A 26,538-nucleotide genomic window follows, 5' to 3' on the forward strand; every position below is an offset into this window, starting at 1 on the left:
TATATATTAATTAATTTATGTATCTTTTATTATTATTTTCGCCAATTATTTTTTGGCAATCAATGGGTTAATTAACACTTTCTCCCCAAAACATCAGAATGACTGAAAGAAAAATGGGTGAGGGGGGAAGGGGGGACACACAACTTTTAGGAGACAGATGGTCACATCCTCACCTCAGTAATGTCATTGGGAATTTCCCACTGTTCTGTGTGTGGGTTGGCAGGCCGCGGGCGGGAGGACAGGACAGCGCAGGATGGGTGGGCGTGAGGGAGCATGGTGTGACGTCAGCACGTCACACCGCGGCCAGGAGCACACGCGTAGGGTGGGCAGGAGGGAGCGCAGTGAGACATCAGCACGTCACATCGCGAGCCAGCCGGTGCTGGATGGGGCTGTGCCTCGGCAGCGCACCGTCCATTACCTCCAGGAATTTCATTTTTAGCCCATTTGGGGTAATTTACCCCTGTTCCCTGACCACTGCTTTAGTATCTTCATGCTTCTGTATTCTATGAAAAACTGTTATGTACTTCATTATTTTCTGTACTATATTATGCTATGTATCTGTTAAGTGCTTTGAGTCCTATTGGAGAAAGAACGCTATATAAATAAAATTATTATTATTATTATTATTATTATTATTTATCTTATGAATTATCCAACATTGAGCATAAAGCTGCACAGATTTTACCGAAAGAGCGGCCAATCCAGGTAAGCATATACACTTACTAATCGACAGCTCAATATGTTGGTCATCACATCACAGCTGGGCGGTCATTTAAATTTGCCCACCAGCTGTGACAGCAGTCCATGCAGAAAGTGTACTGGTGGCAGTGCCGTAACTAGGTGTGTGGTGAGTGGGCCTGGCACACAGCGCACTTGTGGTGGGAGCGCATTGTGCACTATGTGCTCCCGATTGGACGCCCTGGCAGATGCAGAGCTGTTCAACAGTGCGGGCACCGTGGTCCATGGCTGTCTTTTTATTATTCTCCCAGGTGGCGGTTGTGCTTTACGTACGTGGGTACACTGATTCATACACACACGACTGGGGGGGGGTAACGGACGGGATTGGATAGAGAAACCAGAAACCCCGCCTCCAGGCCGCACCAAATATCTGCTCCCTCCCCTACTCGGTCTGCACCCAGGCCGCCCATGCTCAGAGGCAGCCAGACAGACAGGAAGCACCACAGCAGCGGAGCTTGGGTGTAGAGCCCGCTGGTGCTGGGCAGCAGATCCTGACTCCAATGCCTCCTCATCTCCCGAGCCGAGACAGATCAGCCTCCGCCTCCAGCTCAGGTGACCCTGCTGCATGCTAGTATTTGTTTATATGAAAGGGGTGTGGCCACGGAGGTCCGTGGTTAGGCCCTGCCTCCGACTTTGCCTGTGCCTCTGTGGTAATGTTTGTGTGTGCCCAGCCCTGCCTGCCACCTATGTGGGACCTGGAGGTATGTGTGTGTGTGTTGACTATAGAGGAAAGGCTGTGAGTGAGTGTGTGTGTGTGTGCGCGTGTGTGTGTGTGTGTGTGTGTGTGTGTGTGTGTGTGTGTGTGTGTGTGTGGTGACTAAGGGTAACAGGCTGTGTGTGTGTGTGTGTGTGTGTGTGCGTGTGTGTGGTGACGGTAGGGGGGTAACAGGCTGTGTGTGTAGTGACTGGGGGGTAACAGGCTGTGTGTGTGTGTGTGTGTGTGTGTGTGTGTGTGTGTGTGTGTGTGTGTGTGTGTGTGTGTGTGTGTGTGTGGTGACTGTAGGGGGGTAACAGGCTGTGTGTGTAGTGACTGGGGGGGTAACAGGCTGTGCGTGTGTGTAGTGACTGGTGGGGTAACAGGCTGTGCATGTAGTGACTGGTGGGGTAAATGGCTGTGCGTGTGTGTAGTGACTGGGAGGGTAACAGGCTGTGCGTGTGTGTAGTGACTGGTGGGGTAACAGGCTGTGCATGTAGTGACTGGTGGGGTAAATGGCTGTGCGTGTGTGTAGTGACTGGGGGGGGTAACAGGCTGTGCGTGTGTGTAGTGACTGGTGGGGTAACAGGCTGTGCATGTAGTGACTGGTGGGGTAAATGGCTGTGCGTGTGTGTAGTGACTGGGGGGGTAACAGGTTATGTGTGTGCGGTGACTGTAAGGGAGAGGCTGTGTGTGTAGTGACTGGGGGAGTAACAGGCTGTGCGTGTGTGTGGTGACGGGGTAACAGGCTGTGCGTGTGTGTGGTGACGGGGTAACAGGCTGTGCGTGTCTGTGGTGTGTGTGTGTGTGTGTGTGTGTGTATAGTGATTGGAGACGCCAGGCTGTGTGTGTATGTTTTTAATGGGAACAGGGTGTGTGTGTGTGTGTGTGTGTGTGTGTGTGTGTGTGTGTGTGTGTGTGTGTGTGTGTGTGTGTGTGTGGTGACTGGAGGCACATGGGAACGTCGTTTCTGCCACTTTTTTTTTTTCTTTAAACAGGGACCTGCGGCAGTGTGGTGCAATGAAGGGGCATGCAGCAGTACTGTCAGCGCAGTACTAGCAGGAGGAGGCGGTCCAGCCAATCCAGCTCCTCTCACCTTTTCTTCCTATCTCTACCGCTGTTGCCCAATGTCACGATCCCACAAAAACCAGAAGAGCGGACCTGCTGCTGCTGTTGCTGAAAGGAGGACCCGTTGCTACCGCCCGAGGTACACAGTGCCGCATGTACTTAAGGGGACGACGACACACAGTGACACTTGTATCGGAGGTAGGGGGACAGAGCGGAATACACAGTGCCACATGTATCCCCCCTCTCACTCTCCCCTGACCCTCTCTCTCTCTCACTCCTCTTTTTCACCTCTCTCCCCCTTTCCCCTGGTCTCTCTCTCCCCTCAGACCCCTTTCTCTCTCACCCCCACACTGTCTCCCCTCTCTCTTTTCTCTTGCCCCTCTTTCCCTCTTTCAACCCTCTCTCTCACACCCCCTCTTACTGAACCTTATCTCTCATTCTCCCTCTGTCTCACCTCTCTTTTTCTCTTTCTTTCTTTCTTTCTCTCTCTCTCTCTGCCTCGCTCTCTCATTCTGTCTCACTTCTCTTTATTTCTCTCGCTCGAACCCTTTCTCCCCTTCTCTCTATTTCTTTTTCACTCTCTTCTTCGTTCTCTTTCCCTCTATCATCTCCCCCACTCTATCAACCCTCTCTTTCACTACCCCTCTCTGTTTCTTTTTTTCTCTCTCCTCCTCTTTCTTTCTCTCCCTCCCTCGTGCCTCTTTCTCTCCTCTCTCACACTGCTTTCTCTTCCCTGCAGTCAATCTCTCCCTCTCTCCCCCCTTTCTCTCTCCTCTCTTTCACTCTCACCCCCACTCTGTCTCACCTCTTTCTTTTTTGCCCCTCCCTCTCTCTCACCCCCTGCCCACCGCATCTCTCTCTTAACCATCTCACCCCCTTTTCTTTCTTTCTCTATCTTTCTCTCTCTTTCTTTTTTTCTTTCTTTCTCCCCTGTTCTCTCTCTCTCTCTCTCTTCCCCCTAACCCCTTTCTCAGACCCCCGCCTGTCTCACTTATTTCTTTCTTTCTCTTTCTCTTTCTTCCTTTCTTTCTTTCTTTCTTTCTTTCTTTCTTTCTTTCTTTCTTTCTTTCTTTCTTTCTTTCTTTCTTTCTTTCTCTTTCTTTCTTTCCTCTCTGTCTCCCCTGCCCGCTCTCCCCCAGCTCCCTCTCTCTCACCCCCTCTCACCTCTTTCTTCCTCCCTTTCTTTTGCTCTCTTTCTTTCATGCTTCCTCTATCTCTCATGCCTTATCTCTCTCTCTGCCCTGCTCTCTCTTCCCCCACCCCCTCTCCCTCTTTCAACCTTTTCTCTCGCCCCTGTCTCACCTCTTTCTTTCTTTCTTTTTTTCTCTCTCTCTCTCTCTTACACCCTGCTACCCCTCTCTCACTCCCCCTTTTTTTCTTTCTTTCTTTCTTTCTTTCATTCTTTCTTTCTTTCTTTCTTTCTTTCTTTCTTTCTTCCTTTCTTTCTTTCTTTCTTTCTTTCTTTCGCTCTCTCTCATCCTCTCTCTCTCTCTCCCTCTTTCCTCTCTCTCACCCTGCTTTCTCTACTCTGCTGTCTGTCTGTCTGTCTGTCTCTCTCTTTCTACCCCCTCTCTTTCTCTCCCCCCACTCTTTTCTCACTTTTTCACCCTGCTCTTTCTCTATCACTCTCTCCCTCTTTCTGAGAGGTAATGGGTGTTGCTGGCTGCTGCTGTGATCTGTATTGCTGGGTGAAGGGTGACGGGTCAGATGCAGAACTAGTGTCCATGCTGGGGGGCACCAGCCAAAATCAAACTGGTTAGTGTCGGTTCTGCTTGGGTGAGAGCAGCCGTCTTCGCTCTGCGGTAATGGCACACTGACAGTAGTAGATATTGGTGCTTTTCCATCACCTGAACACACAAACACACACACACACTCACATTGTGTCTAAGGCTACACCACACACACACACTCACACTGTGTCTAAGGCTACACCACACACATACACTCTCACACTGTGTCTAAGGCTACACCACTACACACTCTCACACTGTGTCTAAGGCTACACCACACACACACTTTTCTCTAACGTCCTAGTGGATGCTGGGGACTCCGTCAGGACCATGGGGAATAGCGGCTCCGCAGGAGACAGGGCACAAAAAGTAAGCTTTTAGGATCACATGGTGTGTACTGGCTCCTCCCCCTATGACCCTCCTCCAAGCCTCAGTTAGGTTTTTGTGCCCGTCCGAGCAGGGTGCAATCTAGGTGGCTCTCATAAAGAGCTGCTTAGAAAAAGTTTTTTAGGTTTCTTATTTTCAGTCAGTCCTGCTGGCAACAGGCTCACTGCTACGAGGGACTTAGGGGAGAGAAGTGAACTCACCTGCGTGCAGGATGGATTTGCTTCTTAGGCTACTGGACACCATTAGCTCCAGAGGGATCGAACACAGGCCCAGCCATGGAGTCCGGTCCCGGAGCCGTGCCGCCGACCCCCCTTGCAGATGCCGAAGTTGAAGAGGTCCAGAGGTCCGGAAACAGGCGGCAGAAGACTTTTCAGTCTTCATAAGGTAGCGCACAGCACTACAGCTGTGCGCCATTGTTGTCGGCACACTTCACACCAGCGGTCACTGAGGGTGCAGGGCGCTGGGGGGGGCGCCCTGGGCAGCAATGTATAATACCTTTTTCTATGGCTAAAATACATCACATATAGCCCTTGAGGCTATATGGATGTATTTAACCCCTGCCATATATCGCAAACTCCGGGAGAAGAGCCCGCCGTTTTAGGGGGCGGGGCCTATTCTCCTCAGCACACAGCGCCATTTTCCTGCTCAGCTCCGCTGTGAGGAAGGCTCCCAGGACTCTCCCCTGCACTGCACTACAGAAACAGGGTAAAACAGAGAAGGGGGGCATATTTTGGCGATATTTTTATATATTAAGCGCATATAACAGAAACAACACCTTTTAGGGTTGTTTATATACATTTTTATAGCGCTTTGGTGTGTGCTGGCAAACTCTCCCTCTGTCTCCCCAAAGGGCTAGTGGGGTCCTGTCTTCGATAAGAGCATTCCCTGTGTGTTTGCTGTGTGTCGGTACGTGTGTGTCGACATGTATGAGGACGATGTTGGTGTGGAGGCGGAGCAATTGCCGGTAATGGTGATGTCACCCCCTAGGGAGTCGACACCGGAATGGATGGCTTTAATTATGGAATTACGTGATAATGTTAGCACGCTGCAAAAGTCAGTTGACGACATGAGACGGTCGGAAAACCAGTTAGTACCTGTCCAGGCGTCTCAGGCACCGTCAGGGGCTGTAAAACGTCCCTTACCTCAGTCAGTCGACACAGGTACCGACACAGATGAATCTAGTGTCGACGGTGAAGAAAGAAACGTATTTTCCAATAGGGCCACACGTTATATGATCACGGCAATGAAGGAGGCTTTGCATATCTCTGATACTGCAGGTACCTCAAAGGGGGGTATTATGTGGGGTGTGAAAAAACTACCTGTAGCTTTTCCAGAATCAGAGGAATTGAATGACGTGTGTGATGAAACGTGGGTTAACCCCGATAGAAAACTGCTAATTTCAAAGAAGTTATTGGCATTATACCCTTTCCCACCAGAGGTTAGGGCACGCTGGGAAACACCCCCTAGGGTGGATAAGGCGCTCACACGCTTATCAAAACAAGTGGCGTTACCGTCTCCTGATACGGCCGCCCTCAAGGATCCAGCTGATAGGAGGCTGAAAACTACCCTGAAGAGTATATACACACATACTGGTGTTATACTGCGACCAGCAATAGCCTCAGCCTGGATGTGCAGTGCTGGGGTGGTGTGGTCGGATTCCCTGACTGAAAATATTGATACCCTGGATAGGGACAGTATTTTATTGACTATAGAGCAATTAAAGGATGCTTTTCTTTATATGCGAGATGCTCAGAGGGATATTTGCACTCTGGCATCGAGAGTAAGTGCGATGTCCATATCTGCCAGAAGAAGTTTATGGACGCGACAGTGGTCAGGTGATGCGGATTCCAAACGGCATATGGAAGTATTGCCGTATAAAGGAGAGGAATTATTTGGGGTCGGTCTATCGGATCTGGTGGCCACGGCAACAGCCGGAAAATCCACTTTTTTACCTCAGGTCACCTCCCAACAGAAAAAGACACCGTCTTTTCAGCCGCAGTCCTTTCGTTCCTATAAGAACAAGCGGGCAAAAGGACAGTCATATTTGCCCAGAGGCAAAGGAAGGGGTAAGAGGGTGCAGCAAGCAACTACTTCCCACGAACAGAAGCCCTCCCCGGCTTCTACAAAGCCCTCAGCATGACGCTGGGGCTGTGCAAGCGGACTCAGGGGCGGTGGGGGGTCGACTAAAGATTTTCAACACACAGTGGGCGCGCTCACAGGTGGACCCTTGGATCCTGCAGGTAGTATCTCAGGGTTACAAGTTGGAATTCGAAAAGTCTCCCCCTCGCCGGTTCCTAAAGTCTGCTTTACCAACGTCTCCCTCAGAAAGGGCGACGGTATTGGAAGCCATTCACAAGCTGTATTCTCAGCAGGTGATAGTCAAGGTACCCCTCCTACAACAGGGAAAGGGGTATTATTCCACACTATTTGTGGTACCGAAGCCGGACGGTTCGGTAAGACCTATTCTAAATCTGAAATCCTTGAACCTGTACATACAGAAATTCAAGTTCAAGATGGAGTCACTCAGAGCAGTGATAGCGAATCTGGAAGAAGGGGACTTCATGGTGTCCCTGGACATAAAAGATGCTTATCTGCATGTCCCAATTTACCCTTCACACCAAGGGTATCTCAGGTTCGTGATACAAAACTGTCATTATCAGTTTCAAACGCTGCCGTTTGGTTTGTCCACGGCACCTCGGGTCTTTACCAAGGTAATGGCCGAAATTATGGTTCTTCTACGAAGAAAAGGCGTATTAATTATCCCTTACTTGGACGATCTCCTGATAAGGGCAAGGTCCAGAGAACAGCTGGAAGTCGGAGTAGCACTAACCCAAGTAGTGCTTCAACAACACGGGTGGATTCTGAATCTTCCAAAATCTCAATTGACCCCGACGACACGTCTGCTGTTCCTGGGAATGATTCTGGACACTGTTCAAAAAAAGGTGTTTCTCCCGGAGGAGAAAGCAAGGGAGTTATCCGAACTTGTCAGGAACCTCCTAAAACCAGGAAATGTGTCAGTACATCAATGCACAAGAGTCCTGGGAAAGATGGTGGCTTCTTACGAAGCAATTCCATTCGGCAGATTCCACGCACGAATATTTCAGTGGGATCTGCTGGACAAATGGTCCGGATCGCATCTGCACATGCATCAGCGGATAACACTGTCACCAAGAACAAGGGTGTCTCTTCTGTGGTGGTTGCAGAGTGCCCATCTGTTAGAGGGCCGCAGATTCGGCATACAGGACTGGGTCCTGGTGACTACGGATGCCAGCCTACGAGGCTGGGGAGCAGTCACACAGGGAAGAAACTTCCAGGGCGTGTGGTCGAACCTGGAGACGTCTCTTCACATAAATATACTGGAGCTAAGAGCGATTTACAATGCTCTAAGCCTGGCAAAACCGCTGCTTCAGGGTCATCCGGTGTTGATCCAGTCGGACAACATCACGGCAGTCGCCCACGTAAACAGACAGGGCGGCACGAGAAGCAGAAGAGCAATGACAGAAGCTGCAAGGATTCTTTGCTGGGCGGAAAATCATGTCATAGCACTGTCAGCAGTGTTCATTCCGGGAGTGGACAACTGGGAAGCAGACTTCCTCAGCAGACACGACCTCCACCCGGGAGAGTGGGGACTTCATCCAGAAGTCTTCCACATGATTGTGAACCGTTGGGAAAAACCAAAGGTGGACATGAAGGCATCCCGCCTCAACAAGAAACTGGACAGATATTGCGCCAGGTCAAGAGACCCTCAGGCAATAGCTGTGGACGCTCTGGTAACACCGTGGGTGTACCAGTCCGTGTATGTGTTTCCTCCTCTGCCTCTCATACCAAAGGTACTGAGAATTATACGGCTACGGGGAGTAAGAACAATACTCGTGGCTCCGGATTGGCCGAGAAGGACTTGGTACCCGGAACTTCAAGAGATGCTCACGGAAGAGCCGTGGCCTCTACCGTTAAGAAGGGATCTGCTTCAGCAGGGACCTTGTATGTTCCAAGACTTACCGCGACTGCGTTTGACGGCATGGCGGTTGAACGCCGGATTCTAAAAGAAAAGGGCATTCCAGAGGAAGTTATTCCTACCTTGATTAAAGCCAGGAAGGAAGTGACCGCACAACATTATCACCGCATTTGGAGAAAATATGTTGCGTGGTGTGAGGCCAAGAAGGCCCCAACGGAGGAATTTCAATTGGGTCGATTCCTACATTTCCTGCAGGCAGGATTGTCTATGGGCCTCAAATTGGGGTCTATTAAGGTTCAAATTTCGGCCTTATCGAATTTCTTCCAGAAAGAATTGGCTTCAGTGCCTGAAGTACAAACCTTTGTCAAAGGTGTACTACATATACAGCCCCCGATTGTGCCTCCAGTGGCACCGTGGGATCTCAACGTAGTTTTGGATTTTCTCAAATCCCATTGGTTTGAGCCGCTCAAATCGGTAGATTTGAAGTATCTTACTTGGAAAGTAACCATGCTACTGGCCCTGGCTTCAGCCAGGAGAGTATCAGAGTTGGCGGCTTTATCGTACAAAAGCCCATATCTGATTTTCCATTCGGACAGGGCAGAACTGCGGACGCGTCCTCAGTTTCTGCCTAAGGTGGTTTCGGCTTTTCACTTGAACCAGCCTATTGTGGTGCCTGCGGCTACTAGCGACTTGGAGGACTCCAAGTTGCTGGACGTTGTCAGAGCATTGAAAATATATATTTCAAGGACGGCTGGAGTCAGAAAATCTGACTCGCTGTTTATCCTGTATGCACCCAACAAGATGGGTGCTCCTGCGTCTAAGCAGACGATTGCTCGTTGGATCTGTAGCACAATCCAACTTGCACATTCTGTGGCAGGCCTGCCACAGCCTAAATCTGTAAATGCCCACTCCACAAGGAAGGTGGGCTCATCTTGGGCGGCTGCCCGAGGGGTCTCGGCATTACAACTTTGCCGAGCAGCTACGTGGTCAGGGGAGAACACGTTTGTAAAATTTTACAAATTTGATACTCTGGCTAAGGAGGACCTGGAGTTCTCTCTTTCGGTGCTGCAGAGTCATCCGCACTCTCCCGCCCGTTTGGGAGCTTTGGTATAATCCCCATGGTCCTGACGGAGTCCCCAGCATCCACTAGGACGTTAGAGAAAATAAGAATTTACTTACCGATAATTCTATTTCTCATAGTCCGTAGTGGATGCTGGGCGCCCATCCCAAGTGCGGATTGTCTGCAATACTTGTACATAGTTATTGTTACAAAAATCGGGTTATTATTGTTGTGAGCCATCTTTTCAGAGGCTTCTTCGTTGTTATCATACTGTTAACTGGGTTCAAATCACAAGTTGTACGGTGTGATTGGTGTGGCTGGTATGAGTCTTACCCGGGATTCAAGATCCTTCCTTATTGTGTACGCTCGTCCGGGCACAGTACCTAACTGAGGCTTGGAGGAGGGTCATAGGGGGAGGAGCCAGTACACACCATGTGATCCTAAAAGCTTACTTTTTGTGCCCTGTCTCCTGCGGAGCCGCTATTCCCCATGGTCCTGACGGAGTCCCCAGCATCCACTACGGACTATGAGAAATAGAATTATCGGTAAGTAAATTCTTATTTTACATTGTGTCTAAGGCTACACCACACACACACTCTCACACTGTGTCTAAGACTACACCACACCAGGGCCATAACTAGGTGTGCGCGAAGTGTGCTTTGCACATAGCGTACTTTAGCTGAGGGTGCATTGTGCACATTGACCCCGATTGGCAGCCCTATTTGTGTTGCAGCGCTGTTTGCCAAAGACAGCGCTGCCGAGTTCGTAGGTGGAAGAAGTGGTGCCAGGACCGTGCGAAGGTCGTGCTCACCTCAAGAGGATCAGAGCATCCATGGAGCTACCGTCCCCAACCGCCACCCAAGCAGAAAGGAACCACCGGCAGTGGGAGTTTGGGAGCCAGTGAGTGGAGTCTGCAATTACAGCTGGCGCGTTGGAGTGGCAGCAGCGATGAGGACCCAGAAGCCAACTGCATCTAAGCCGCAGAAGACCCCTATCTGCTGCTGGAGTGTCCTCGGGAGTGCCTGCACGGGAGAAAGTCATACAGGAGGAGACTGCGGGAAAGATCAAGCCGCTAAGGAGTCATGGCAGAGGGGAACAAAATGTTGGAGGAGTCCCCCTTTTCTCTGACGTCCTAAGTGGATGCTGGGGACTCCGTAAGGACCATGGGGAATAGCGGCTCCGCAGGAGACAGGGCACAAAAGTAAAAGCTTTAGGATCAGGTGGTGTGCACTGGCTCCTCCCCCTATGACCCTCCTCCAAGCCTCAGTTAGGTTTTTGTGCCCGGCCGAGAAGGGTGCAATCTAGGTGGCTCTCCTAAAGAGCTGCTTAGAGTAAAAGTTTTATTAGGTTTTTTATTTTCAGTGAGTCCTGCTGGCAACAGGCTCACTGCAACGAGGGACTTAGGGGAGAAGAAGTGAACTCACCTGCGTGCAGGATGGATTGGCTTCTTAGGCTACTGGACACTAGCTCCAGAGGGACGATCACAGGTACAGCCTGGATGGGTCACCGGAGCCGCGCCGCCGACCCCCTTGCAGATGCTGAAGAGAGAAGAGGTCCAGAAATCGGCGGCTGAAGACTTCCCAGTCTTCTTAAGGTAGCGCACAGCACTGCAGCTGTGCGCCATTGCTCTCAGCACACTTCACACCAACGGTCACTGAGGGTGCAGGGCGCTGGGGGGGGGCGCCCTGGGCAGCAATGAAAGTACCAATGCTGGCTAAATATACATCACATATAGCCTCTGGGGCTATATGGATGTATTTAACCCCTGCCAGGTTGTCAGAAAAACGGGAGAAGAAGCCCGCCGGAAAGGGGGCGGGGCCTATTCTCCTCAGCACACAGCGCCATTTTCCCTCACAGAACTGCTGGTGGGAAGGCTCCCAGGCTCTCCCCTGCACTGCACTACAGAAACAGGGTTAAAACAGAGAGGGGGGGCATTTTTGTGGCGATATTATTACATATTAAGATGCTATAAGGGAAAACACTTATATAAGGTTGTCCCTGTAAAATTATAGCGTTTTGGTGTGTGCTGGCAAACTCTCCCTCTGTCTCCCCAAAGGGCTAGTGGGGTCCTGTCCTCTATCAGAGCATTCCCTGTGTGTGTGCTGTGTGTCGGTACGTGTGTGTCGACATGTATGAGGACGATGTTGGTGAGGAGGCGGAGCAATTGCCTGTAATGGTGATGTCACTCTCTAGGGAGTCGACACCGGAATGGATGGCTTACTTAGGGAATTACGTGATAATGTCAACACGCTGCAAGGTCGGTTGACGACATGAGACGGCCGGCAAACCAATTAGTACCTGTCCAGGCGTCTCAAACACCGTCAGGGGCTTTAAAACGCCCATTACCTCAGTCGGTCGACACAGACACAGACACGGACACTGACTCCAGTGTCGACGGTGAAGAAACAAACGTATTTTCCATTAGGGCCACACGTTACATGTTAAGGGCAATGAAGGAGGTGTTACATATTTCTGATACTACAAGTACCACAAAAAAGGGTATTATGTGGGGTGTGAAAAACTACCTGTAGTTTTTCCTGAATCAGATAAATTAAATGAAGTGTGCGATGATGCGTGGGTTTCCCCCGATAGAAAATTATTGGCGTTATACCCTTTTCCGCCAGAAGTTAGGGCGCGTTGGGAAACACCCCCTAGGGTGGATAAGGCGCTCACACGCTTATCAAAACAAGTGGCGTTACCGTCTCCAGATACGGCCGCCCTCAAGGAGCCAGCTAATAGGAGGCTGGAAAATATCCTAAAAAGTATATACACACATACTGGTGTTATACTGCGACCAGCGATCGCCTCAGCCTGGATGTGCAGCGCTGGGGTGGCTTGGTCGGATTCCCTGACTGAAAATATTGATACCCTTGACAGGGACAGTATTTTATTGACTATAGAGCATTTAAAGGATGCATTACTATATATGAGAGATGCACAGAGGGATATTTGCACTCTGGCATCAAGAGTAAATGCGATGTCCATGTCTGCCAGAAGATGTTTATGGACACGACAGTGGTCAGGTGATGCAGATTCCAAACGGCACATGGAAGTATTGCCGTATAAAGAAAAAGACACCGTCTTTCAGCCTCAGTCCTTTCGTCCCCATAAGGGCAAGCGGGCAAAAGGCCAGTCATATCTGCCCAGGGGTAGAGGAAAGGGAAGAAGACTGCAGCAGGCAGCCCCTTCCCAGGAACAGAAGCCCTCCACCGCTTCTGCCAAGTCCTCAGCATTACGCTGGGGCCGTACAAGCAGACTCAAAGGCGGTGGGGGGTCGTCTCAAGAGTTTCAGCGCGCAGTGGGCTCACTCGCAAGTGGACCCCTGGATCCTACAAGTAGTATCCCAGGGGTACAGATTGGAAATTCGAGACGTCTCCCCCTCGCAGGTTCCTGAAGTCTGCTGTACCAACGTCTCCCTCCGACAGGGAGGCAGTATTGGAAACAATTCACAAGCTGTATTCCCAGCAGGTGATAATCAAAGTACCCCTCCTACAACAAGGAAAGGGGTATTATTCCACACTATTTGTGGTACTGAAGCCAGACGGCTCGGTGAGATCTATTCTAAATCTGAAATCTTTGAACACTTACATACAAAGGTTCAAATCAAGATGGAGTCACTCAGAGCAGTGATAGCGAACCAGGAAGAAGGGGACTATATGGTGTCCCTGGACATCAAGGATGCTTACCTCCATGTCCCAAATTGCCCTTCTCACCAAGGGTACCTCAGGTTCGTGGTACAGAACTGTCACTATCAGTTTCAGACGCTGCCGTTTGGATTGTCCACGGCACCACGGGTCTTTACCAAGGTAATGGCCGAAATGATGATTCTTCTTCAAAGAAAAGGCGTCTTAATTATCCCTTACTTGGACGATCTCCTGATAAGGGCAAGGTCCAGAGAACAGTTGGAGGTCGGAGTAGCACTATCTCAAGTAGTTCTACGACAGCACGGATGGATTCTAAATATTCCAAAATCGCAGCTGATTCCGACGACACGTCTGCTGTTCCTAGGGATGATTCTGGACACAGTCCAGAAAAAGGTGTTTCTCCCGGAGGAGAAAGCCAGGGAGTTATCCGAGCTAGTTAGGAACCTCCTAGAACCAGGCCAAGTGTCAGTGCATCAAAGCACAAGAGTCCTGGGAAAAATGGTGGCTTCTTACGAAGCGATTCCATTCGGCAGATTTCACGCAAGAATTTTTCAGTGGGATCTGCTGGACGAATGGTCCGGATCGCATCTTCAGATGCATCAGCGGATAATCCTGTCTCCAAGGACAAGGGTGTCTCTTCTGTGGTGGCTGCAGAGTGCTCATCTACTAGAGGGCAGCAGATTCGGCATTCAGGACTCGGTCCTGGTGACCACGGATGCCAGCCTGAGAGGCTGGGGAGCAGTCACACAGGGAAGAAATTTCCAAGGAGTGTGGTCAAGTCTGGAGACTTCTCTCCACATAAATATACTGGAGCTAAGGGCAAGTTACAATGCTCTGAGCCTAGGAAGACCTCTGCTTCAAAGTCAACTGGTGCTGATCCAGTCGGACAACATCACGGCAGTCGCCCACGTAAACAGACAGGGCGGCACAAGAAGCAGGAGGGCAATGGCAGCAAGGATTCTTCACTGGGCGAAAAATCATGTGATAACACTGTCAGCGGTGTTCATTCCGGGAGTGGACAACTGGGAAGCAGACTTCCTCAGCAGGCACGACCTCCACCCGGGAGAGTGGGGACTTCATCTGGAAGTCTTCCACATGATTGTGAACCGTTGGGAAAGACCAAAGGTGGACATGATGGCGTCCCGTCTGAACAAAAAACTGGACAGGTATTGCGCCAGGTCAAGAGACCCTCAGGCAATAGCTGGGACGCTCTGGTAACACCGTGGGTGTACCAGTCGGTGTATGTGTTCCCTCCTCTGCCTCTCATACCCAAGGTACTGAGAATTATAAGACGGAGAGGAGTAAGAACTATACTCGTGGCTCTGGATTGGCCAAGAAGGACTTGGTACCCGGAACTTCAAGAGATACTAAGAAGGGACTTGCTTTAGCAAGGATCATGTCTGTTCCAAGACTTACCGCGGCTGCGTTTGACGGCATGGCGGTTGAACGCCGGATCCTAAGGGAAAAAGGCATTCCGGAAGAGGTCATCCCTACCCTGGTCAGAGCCAGGAAGGAGGTGACCGCACAATATTATCACCGCATTTGGCGAAAATATGTTGCATGGTGTGAGGCCAGGAAGGCCCCCACGGAGGAATTTCAACTCGGTCGATTCCTGCATTTCCTGCAAACAGGACTGTCTATGGGCCTCAAAATAGGGGCCATTAAGGTTCAAATTTCGGCCCTGTCGATTTTCTTCCAGAAAGAATTGGCTTCAGTTCCTGAAGTCCAGAAGTTTGTCAAGGGAGTACTGCATATACAACCCCCTTTTGTGCCTCCAGTGGCACTGTGGGATCTCAACGTAGTTCTGGGATTCCTCAAATCACATTGGTTTAAACCGCTCAAATCTGTGGATTTGAAATATCTCACATGGAAAGTGACCATGCTGTTGGCCCTGGCCTCGGCCAGGCGAGTGTCAGAATTGGCGGCTTTGTCTCACAAAAGCCCATATCTGATTGTCCATTCGGACAGGGCAGAGCTGCGGACTCGTCCCCAGTTTCTCCCTAAGGTGGTGTCAGCGTTTCACCTGAACCAGCTTATTGTGGTACCTGCGGCTACTAGGGACTTGGAGGACTCCAAGTTGCTAGATGTTGTCAGGGCCCTGAAAATATATGTTTCCAGGACGGCTGGAGTCAGGAAAACTGACTTGCTGTTATCCTGTATGCACCCAACAAACGGGGTGCTCTTGCTTCTAAGCAGACGATTGCTAGTTGGATGTGTAGTACAATTCAGCTTGCACATTCTGTGGCAGGCCTGCCACAGCCAAAATATGTAAATGCCCATTCCACAAGGAAGGTGGGCTCATCTTGGGCGGCTGCCCGAGGGGTCTCGGCTTTACAACTTTGCCGAGCTGCTACTTGGTCAGGGGCAAACACGTTTGCAAAATTCTACAAATTTGATACCCTGGCTGAGGAGGACCTGGAGTTCTCTCATTCGGTGCTGCAGAGTCATCCGCACTCTCCCGCCCGTTTGGGAGCTTTGGTATAATCCCCATGGTCCTTACGGAGTCCCCAGCATCCACTTAGGACGTCAGAGAAAATAAGAATTTACTTACCGATAATTCTATTTCTCGTAGTCCGTAGTGGATGCTGGGCGCCCATCCCAAGTGCGGATTGTCTGCAATACTTGTACATAGTTATTGTTACAAAAATCGGGTTATTATTGTTGTGAGCCATCTTTTCAGAGGCTCCGCTGTTATCATGCTGTTAACTGGGTTCAGATCACAGGTTGTACAGTATGATTGGTGTGGCTGGTATGAGTCTTACCCGGGATTCAAAATCCTTCCTTATTGTGGACGCTCGTCCGGGCACAGTATCCTAACTGAGGCTTGGAGGAGGGTCATAGGGGGAGGAGCCAGTGCACACCACCTGATCCTAAAGCTTTTACTTTTGTGCCCTGTCTCCTGCGGAGCCGCTATTCCCCATGGTTCTTACGGAGTCCCCAGCATCCACTACGGACTACGAGAAATATAATTATCGGTAAGTAAATTCTTATTTTTTTTGTGGCCACAGAAGACCTGGCAGTGGAGACCAAGGGCATGCAGGCACCACAGAAGACAACCCACACTGGCTTCAAGACCCATCAGGACCCGCGGAAGAGCTCCAACAGTGAGGACTCGGCCTGAAGAACCCCTTACAGAGGACCCTGTAGAGAGGGCGACAGGAGCACTCCGGTGGGAGTCGGAACCGGAGGAGTCGAGCCAGCTGCCAGATAGGATCTGCAAGGACCCTCTGCAAGGCAGGATCAGCGCGGTGCAGTGTTATACATCCCGGGCCTGCTCAGGAATTCGGAGGTGGCAGAAGAGCCGCAACGCAGAGTGGCGAGAAACGTTTTTTTTGTTTTCTGATGCCCTTCCACTGCATACTCTGTCCTGTAAGGCTAGGCCAACCTGGGGGGGGGAGGGGGAAGGGGTGTGCGCACCAATGCGGGGAGGTGGGGGGGGGGGGGGCGATGCTGTTTCTTGCACACAGCGCTGAAATGTCTAGTTACGGCACTGACTGGTGGGCAGTGGACCACCTGTACACACAGCCAGATGCAGCGATATATCTGCAGATGGATGTGCTGCAGGGCCGACCCGATATGTCTGTGAACAACGTCATTCACAGATATATTGGGTGTACACACCTGCTCATGATATACAGTTTAGGCCATTTGACCAAATGGGCGATATATTGAGCAGTGTATATATATACCCAGCTTAAGGTATTATCAAAAGGTCTTCTATCAGTGAAATTTGGTCCATTGCAATGGCTTAACAGACAACTAAAATGTAAATAATTTTTATCTAAGCCACTGTAAAAACCCGGTGTCACAACTGCTTAAAAAGTTACAGCCATGGTTACAATTTGAACCTCAACCCAGCAATTAAAACATTTATGCGCATGTTGGACCAGGAAGTGATGGACACAACCAGACTTACATGCAAATCTTACATTGGAAGAATGATTAGCTCGAAGAGATTTAGGGGTCTATTTACTAAACCTTGGATGGAGATAAAGTCGCTGGAGATAAAGTACCAGCCAATCAGCTCCTAGCAGCCATGCCACAGGCTGTGTATGAAAAATAGCAGTTAGGAGCTGATTGGCTGGTCCTTCATCTCCAGCGACATTATCTCCATCCAAGGCTTAGTAAATAGACCACTTAGGGAGAAATGTGGTTGATTTTAGTAGATTAAAATCAATCTAAATTACATTGGGTTTCAGGGGCTGAAACACACATTTGCTAACAGGTGATTTTTTTATATTAATTTTTTAATCTTAATGTATGTTTTGGCCCCTGAAAGTACAACATTGATTTTGATCGATTTTCATCAGTTTTAAATCAGTAATTTTCCTCCTTAGCAGATAATAACTCAGGAGTGCTGACAAAGGAGGGACTATAGGGTCTAATTCAGCGTGGGACGTATCAGCGATGCGATCAGATACTGCCATTTTTACGCCCAGTGTTCAGGTGCAGGTCCCGATCTGGCTGTGCGCAGGCTAATCAATGTGATCGTATCATATTGATGCAAACTCCTCTGACTGATTCACAGGCAGAGGCACTTGTGAGGTGGAGCTGCAACATTGCGGGCGGCTATAATGGGGGCGGGGCAGCGCTCTTTTCAGGGTGGCCGCATGACATCACTGAAAACATGGGCGCCCTGCTCCTGCCTTCACAGCCAGGCTGCGCAGGCAAGGGAGCATCCATAGTTCAGAGATGCGACTGCAATTGAACTGCAATCCCATCGCTGGGGGTGATTTGCATGCTGGCCAGCCTTGCCCTGTGCTGGGCAGCCCCCAGCATGCGATCGTCAGCAGTTGCAGTTGTTTTTTTTTGCCATTCCTCTAATGGGCAAAACCATGTGCACTACAGAAGGGGGGGGGGGGGGGAGGGGCAGATGTGACATGTGCAGAGTGAGTTATATTTGGGTGGGGTGTGTTAAACTGAAATCTAAATTGCAGTGTGAAAATAAAGCAGCCAGTATTTACCCTGCACAGAAACAATATAATCCACCCAAATCTAACTGTCTCTGCACATGTTATATCTGCCCCCCCTGCAGTGCACATGGTTTTGCCCATTAGAGGAAGATTTTGCTTTTGCAATCAACCTTGATTTAGGCCCATAGTCATCTAAGATGTGGCTGACTATAGGGCAGAAACTGAACATCAGTTTATGGACAATACAGCACATTGTAAGCTTCCGAATGACTGTTCTGACATATAAACATTAAATGATGCAGTTACTTGAGCAGGCAGTTCACAATCATCTCTGGAGAACTTCAGAAAGCCAAAAATCCAACCTGGCTATGCCTTGTAAATGATTGCTGCTTTACACAAATGGGCAGACTCGCAGAAAGTCCCACACCTCCGCCAACTGGTGCGGGAGGTATATTTAACCATACTTGCCTACTTTACATTTCTCCTCTCCGGGAGAAGCCTGGAGAGTAGTTGCAGGAGACTTGGGCGGGGGGGGGGGCGTGCTGTGACATTATCAAGCCCCGCTCCCACATCGGAAAATGCTGCGATTCGCGGATCCGCAGGAAGGGGGCGGGGCTAAAATGAAGCGATTTGTGTAATTTTAACCCCTTACCCACCCCACGGACCAGCGAATATGGGAGATTATCTCTCCATCCTGCCCGCATCACTAGGGTGTGAGCAGGATGCGGGAAACCTGCCTACTGTTCAGGGGGTGTGGGAGCCTCCTGCAGCTTCCGGGAGAGTAGGCAAGTATGTATTTAACCCAATATCTTCCTTGGAATAATACATTTAATCATGACAGTTATGTAATTAAGAAAACATTAAAGAAATATGACCAATAATCCAGTCAGATCCTGAATTAAAATTATATGACACTTACCTACTCACTTATTATTCAAGAGATAAGAATCTACGCGATTTGTTAGTACAATCTGACAATACTAATCTAGGTAAGCACTCTGTTAAACATTTCAAAAAGTATGGTGCTTCTGGCGCACCTGCATCACCTGCAGGCAGAGGTGTAGCACGTAGCCACGGCGCCCAGAGCACATGCGTGCTCTGGCGCCCCCCCCCCCTCCATGTGTGCATGTGGGGTTAAATTAAAGGTGTGTCTCTCCATGGCTGCCTCCCCCCTAGTATGGCTCCTCATCGCTGTGGCTCCTCCTGTTCTTCAGTCTCAGCGCACGGACGTCATGACGTTGTGCGCTGTACCCAAAAGAAAGAAAAGTATATTGTGCTGGTGGCGCCAGAGAGAGCATCCATTTCTCCTCCGAGCACTGTGTGACATGTCGCTGGCAGTGCAGTGTTAGCGGCTGGCGGGACTGCAGCGCCCTTACCAGAGGCTGGCACCTGGAGCATGGGCTCCACTGGCACCACCCTCGCTAAGCCCCTGCCTGCAGGTACCTTATCACAGCCATTAAGAGAAATATTGTATATTAAGCATCATTTTACATGTAATACTAAATTTGTGGAATACCAATGGATTTGTCCTTGTGGTCTGACATAGGGAAGACAGAACGCATGTTTAAAGAGAAGATAGCACTCCCTTGTTCAGCCTTCAGGATAACATTAAATCATGGATCATGTGCCCAAGTGTTGGCTCGCCACTTCAATCAGGCTGGACATAACTTGGCATCCTTCAAATATCGAATTATTGACTATGTCCCTAAAACAATTAGGGGAGGAATCGCTCCAAAAAAATAGCTTCATTGGGAATCCAGATGGATTCATTGGCTAAACGCCATGCCCTACATGGATTAAATAAAACTTTAGGATTAAATTGTTTTTTATAAATATGTGCAAATCGGTGAAATATATTTACAACAGCTATTAGCTAATCCCTTACTTAAATAAGTGTTCAGCGTCGATTAAATATAGAGCTTTGAGCTAACTGAACTTTGAGCTTTTTTTTTAGGTGATCTACAGTAAACACCAGTACTGTGATATGCTCAAACTGAGTACTTTAATGGCATTGTATATTGCACTCTATGCACTTTAGTATAAGTCAGTGTTATATATATTTACAGTACTTATATAATGCTCTGTAACGTGACGTTCTTTATGGCTAGTGCTAGGAACTATGTGCTTCCTCTCTGTTTGTTTATAATTGTTATGCTGAAGGATCTCCGCATCACTGCCCACCAGCGATGGCTGATGCATGGTGATGTCACTCTACTGCGCTGCTGGCCGGAGAGAGAGCCCTGCCACAGGCGGCCACTCTGAGCCCATGGGGGCTATTCCTCTGTTCTTTTTATGGTGTTGGTATTGCTGTATATTCCTGATGACATAGATTAAAGCACTGAAACACTGAAGTACTGTACTTCTGCTGTGTCCAGTACGATAGATAGATAGATAGATAGATAGATAGATAGATAGATAGATAGATAGATAGATAGATAGATAGATGCTATTTCTCACGCAAAGTTCCGTTGTGCTTCAATTGTAACTTTGTACATGTTTAAAACAGATGGGGAGATTGATAAGTGGAGAGAGATAAAATACCAACCAATCAGTTCCTGGCATTTTTCAAACACAACCTGTAAAATGACAGGAGCTGCTTGGTTGGTACTTTATCTCCCTCCACTTTATCTCTCTCCAAGCTTTGATAACTCTTCCCTTAATTCTATTTCCTATGCGGTTATAGTTCCATCCCAGCATCTGTTGTATACTGTGAGTGATTTGTCACTGAATCTGCAGTGGTAATAATATGCACACTGTAAAGCAAATGGCAGTAATACCTCTTGTGAAAGGGATAAGTCCCAAATTTCTGGGTCGCCTGACCCGGTATTTCACCCCGAGAATAAAGACGGGTCAGGTGCGGTGTGGACGGGTAACCCGGGTGGATGCGATCCGGGACCCGTTCACAGTACGGAGGAGGTGGCGTAGAGATGATCTCATCTCCAAGTGCCGCCTCCGCACCTGCCCTTGATGACACCGATGACGCTTCCACTCCCGCCCCTGATGGCAACCCGACCCGGCGTATTGCTGGGTCGTGTTGCCAGTCTGAAAGGGGTCTCATGCGGGTCGACCCCGGGTAGAACCCGTGTACGATTCCCAGGTGCGACCTGCGCTTGCAATGTGAAAGCGGTGTAAGCTACACCTCTCGGAGTGGCTCAGTCGTGTTGGTCATTTCATGCTATATGGCATATTTACGCTAGGTATGAGGACCCATCTGTATATACACGTGTCTGAGTAGCAGTTTTTTTTTATTTTATTTTACTTGCATGTGTTTACGTACAGGTACATTTCCTTATTGCACGTAATGTAAGGAGGAAATGACATTAATCGCCAGTTTATGCTCACATGTAATGGCTAATCAGTTTAATAGAACCATTTTTCATCTTAAATTAGCCCTGTCGGAGTGACTCACACTTTCACATAAATGAGCTGCTAATCACATTTGAACAGAAATGTATCTGTCAGTGTTGTTTAGTTCAAACAAGAAAGAGTAATCCCAGGTTGTTTCTCTTTGCCAGGGTGTTGAGCGCGAGCCATAAAACTGCTCCCAGACCCGGCTTAGCTTCTGAAGAGCCATGGCGTGACCTATTCTGTGAGTAGTTTATTCCACATTTAATATGGTCTGTTTATTCCATGTGGCCTAGAACACTTTTACCTCGCAGTGGTTGAGGAATCTGTCTTACATTTATGTATTAAGACAAAGGCATGCCTCATGGTGGAAACAGGATAAGATAGGACTTAGCACAGAAGAACATAACGTCCAAGGTAAGGGGGAACCGACTGAGGGGTGTAAAGTATAGAGTCACAATAACAAGAAGATTTTCAGAAAGGATTTCCACCCACACCTAGCACCAGTATATAGATCATTATATAATGGATAGCCATAAAAAGTAAATAAAACATGACTTCTATATTTGTCCATTGTTAGGCACTGGCAGATATGAGATCATAGCACTAGACACCAACAAGAGGAGCAAAACTCCACTAATTTAATATGTACTATGGGGTAGATGTATGGAGGCTCAATATGGGGGAGAAGCGGTATCAGCGCCGTTATGCGCACTGATACAGCTTCTCCCCATGTATAAAGGAGGAGACGAGCGCAAGGTTACAGTGGCGCTATGCACCCTTGGCACTCCAACCTTGATCTTTCGCCGTGAAAGACATACGAGTGCCCAAAAATCCATATTGGACACTCATCCAAATGCCAATCTGAAAAATATAAAATCAATATTCACACAACATTTACACCACACCAACGCTGAAAGAAATAACCTAAAAGCAACCTCACTACAAAGAAACCCTCCAACTAGACCAATTATAACCTTTCTAAAATGGTGCTTTTAAATAAACTGTTTTTAATTTGGACTCTAAGATGACATATTTGAAAAGGAAAGGGTGGGGGGGTGATATGAAGAATCAGACTTGACGAGAGGTGAAAAACACACCTGTCAAGCGGCTTAAGGTACTTGACAGGATAAAAAATTCCTCAAGACCCCCAAATATGGAGAGTGGCTGAAACCTCAAGTCTGATTTAGTTACCAATGGTCAAAACCTGATATATTTCCGAAATACATCAGACTTCCACCTACCAAGAACTCTAATTTGCTCGCTCGAACGGCCCTCTGCAGCCGCAGATGTTGCCGCACCTATCCGAAAAGAATGGGTACCGTACTTCGATACTGGCAAACCCATTGTGCAAATACAATGTTCCATAACCCATCAAAATTGGAAATGAGTAACCTGCATACCATCCCCATGCTGCAACCATGGACCTGGCACATCAGTCCTGACTCTCAAATATTCCTTTGCCAGTGATACTGGGCAAATCTCAATATCCTCAAAACTCCTCAAAGCCACCCAACACCCTTTACCTAATTGATCGGTTTTGGAACACTGCACTCTGCACCATAAGAATCCATCTTCCAGCGACACATGCTCAAGGAGCATAGGTGACATTGCTCTTTTTGATGCTGCCATCAATTCACTGACTCTAAAAGCCCCAAACAAGGCCATAACTAAACACAATCTAAACAAAAGTGCCTCATAATCTGACACACAGACCTCTTGCAATACGACCGCCATGCGCCGCAACATCAAAATGGTTATCTGTCTGTGTGAATCCTGTACGGGGGGCATCACTCGTGCCCACCCTTTCAATACTCTAGCTAAAAAGAAGGATTTAGTGAAATCATGCCGGCCTTCAAGCCTCAAGAAATAAGATAGAGCAGACAGTAAGCGTGCTACAAACCCTCTTGACTTGCCTTCGCTAAAACATTCCCAAACATAATCCAATAACATGGCATAATTGCTCTTATCTTGGTCTCGACTCATGCGGACATATCTGTCCCACTCCATTGCTGCTCTATACCCCCGAAGAGTAGAAGGCGCCAAAGACCTTAGCGCTCGGCCCTCCAATCTGGACGTATCACCTGCCAGACATAAGATGGGCAAGGATCACCAAATACATTCGCATTCGGCGCTAACACCCTGAACCTGTGACACTCAAAATGTGATAGAGCATCTGCCACGCCATTTTGAATTCCTGGAACATGCCTGGCGCAAAAAGTAATATTCCAACAAACGCAAAACAGGTAGACCAGCTGCTTTTTGTCTGTTAATCGCCTGAACCACCCCCAAATTATCACACCAAAAGACTATTGAAACATTGGCCAACACCTCGTGCCTCAACTCCAATGCAACCATGATTGGGAATAACTCCAACAACAAATTCCCTGTTAGGCCTTCATCAAACCATGCTTTAGCCCAGGTAGACGCACACCACCTGCCCTACAGGTAAGCCCCAAAACCCTAAGTACCAGTCGCATCAGTGAATAATGCAACTCAACATTGGATCTGGGTTCAGTCTGCCAAATGCGAACACCACTGAAATCCACCAAAAACTCTTCCCAAATGTGCAAATCCCTACGAATTTCTTTAGATAAACAAATAAAATAACTAACTAAGCTAACTTCCTGCTAAAAACCTTACCAACTGGGATAACCCTGCAAGCAAAATTAAGAGACTTCAATAATCCTGCTTCAACGTCACTTTACCATTAGCCAGTGCCACCATTATATCATCTCTCAAGCATCCTACTTTTTCCATTGGCAAACGACAGCAACGCTTAATCGTATCAATTTCAATACCTAAGAAGGTCAAAACCGATACAGGGCCAACCGTCTTTTCATCAGCTACCGGAACCACCAACTCAGAAAACAATGACAAGGCATTCGCCAAAATACTACCACAAATATCAGACTCAGCCGGGCCCATGAAAAAAAAATCATCTAAGTAATGAACAATTCCAGACTCGCTTGAATATTCTGAAATACACCAATGCAAGAAACTACTAAACTTTTCAAAATAAGAACAAGATATAGAACAGCCCATAGGAAGACATTTATCCACTTAGAAACCATCCGCCAGGCGAAAACCCAAATAGTGAAAAAAATCTGGATCAATAGGCAACAGACGGAAAGCCGACTCTATGTCGATTTTACTCATCAAAGCTCATCTACCAAATGAACTAACCTTCGCCAACGCATCTTCGAAAGATTGATAAACTACCATGGTCAAGGCCTCAGGAATGGCATCATTAACTGAAGACCCCCTTGGACATGACAAATGCTGAATTAATCTAAACTTTCACAGAGTCTTCTTAGGAACAACACCCACCGGGGACAAAATCAAGTCCGACAGTGGAGGCAAACTAAAAGGCCCTACCAGTCTACCCAAAGAAACCTCTTTGTCCACTATTTCTTTCAAAATTTCTGGAAACTGCTCAGCCGAGCGCAAATTTTAAACCATACCTGAAAAAACTTGACCCTCAATAAGCAAAGGGAAGCCCCTGGAAAAACCCAACCTTAGCAACTCAGCGTCTTCTCTGTTTGGGTTAAAGTCTAACCAATAGGACAATTTATCAAATCTCACTGGAGTAGGAGCCCTACTTAATACCGGCAACTGTGGGAGCGCGGTTCTGCTGTCTGTTGAAAACTCCTCTATCCCCTGAGGACCGTGTGCAGTCTCTAATGTGATGTGACCCCCCACAGCGGATACAAACATGCCAAAAATGACACCTCGACCCTAGGGTACATTGGCCATTATTAAATGCATAGAACCTACCTTGACTATTCTTCCCTGACGTACCACCACGTTTTTCACTAACCGCTTCAGAACCACCCTTCTGTGGTTGTATAACATCTACAAAAATCTCAACATCTTTTTTACCAAAATTCATAACAGCTCTACCATGCTGTTTCCTACGAAATTCCTCATCATAAATCCTCCAAGCTAGCCCTCGCCCTGATCTCGGTAGTTCATTCAACAAATACATATATTTGATTACGTTCAAATGTTCCTGTGGTCTAGTCTCCATGTAACAAGCTGCAAAGACCAACATACCTTTTTGCCAATTTGAATATGATTTATATGCCTCCTCACCTATATCCTTTTTGGCTGCAGCTAACACCTTCTTAGCTTTGCTCGTTTACAAAAACCTGCCAGCCCTCGCATATGAGATCCTTAATTCTGGGCCAGACACCTCTTAAAACAGCCGTATTAGCACATTGCAGCGAATCTTCAGGGCCCTCCTCCGAGGAAATGCTAGAACTGCTGTGTTTGCTCTTCCTTTTAGTTTTCTCTTACAACCACTGCAATCACTATCCCCCAAATCTGAGGATGCCGAGGAAGATGTGGATGAACCACTCTCCTTCCTGCATCTGCGCCTACCCTTACGCTTATCCGCCGCTTTCTGCTTGCATGTTTTCTCTGTAACCATTGACTTATTAACAGAGCTGGCTTCTGCATCCTCCTGACGCGCCTCAATGTCATAAACAGACTCACCATCACTCCTTCCACCATCGTCCTAAGCGGACTCGACCACAGCCGCTGACTCTCCTGAATCCTCCTGTAGCTCGGGAACAATCAAAGACTCTGCAGGAGAAATGCAAGGGGACAACTCCACTAGATGCTCATCAAGTATCTCCTGACCATCCCTTTCCCCGCGTGTTCCCACGCGTGAACCAGCAGCCGCTGCTTCCCTTACACTATCCTCATTAATCCTGGAGGACCTCTGCCCCCTCGAAACTCTCAACTCTGTATGACCAACTGTAAGAACCAAGTGCTGCTATCACTGAGGTGCATATGGACGCCACCTCAGATGAATTCCAGCCAGCACCTTTGCGCCCTCCAGCCTGGCGACCACACCCTGAGCGCATCGCATCTGCGTATGACCGCCCAGGGACTGCGAGCCTGCCCGGTATCCTTTCAGAAACAACAGTTGTGCCCCTCACACTCAAATTCAAAGGCTCAACTCTCCGCGGTGTGCCAGCATTAGCACGGCCTGATGTA

General features: G+C 48.4%; 1 long non-coding RNA gene across 2 annotated transcripts in view; it reads left to right on the top strand.

Annotated features, from left to right (window-relative positions):
* Positions 1-963: 963 nt before the first annotated feature.
* Positions 964-26,538, top strand: part of LOC134911158 (uncharacterized) — a 35,500-nt gene continuing 9,925 nt past the window's right edge. The window contains exons 1-3 of one of the 2 annotated variants that reach the window (XR_010176364.1): positions 964-1,290; positions 2,431-2,639; positions 21,705-21,778. This is a non-coding gene — a long non-coding RNA (uncharacterized LOC134911158). The other variant, XR_010176365.1, reaches the window with a different exon arrangement.

This window comes from Pseudophryne corroboree, chromosome 4 (assembly GCF_028390025.1).
Source record: "Pseudophryne corroboree isolate aPseCor3 chromosome 4, aPseCor3.hap2, whole genome shotgun sequence".
NCBI lineage: Eukaryota > Metazoa > Chordata > Amphibia > Anura > Myobatrachidae > Pseudophryne > Pseudophryne corroboree.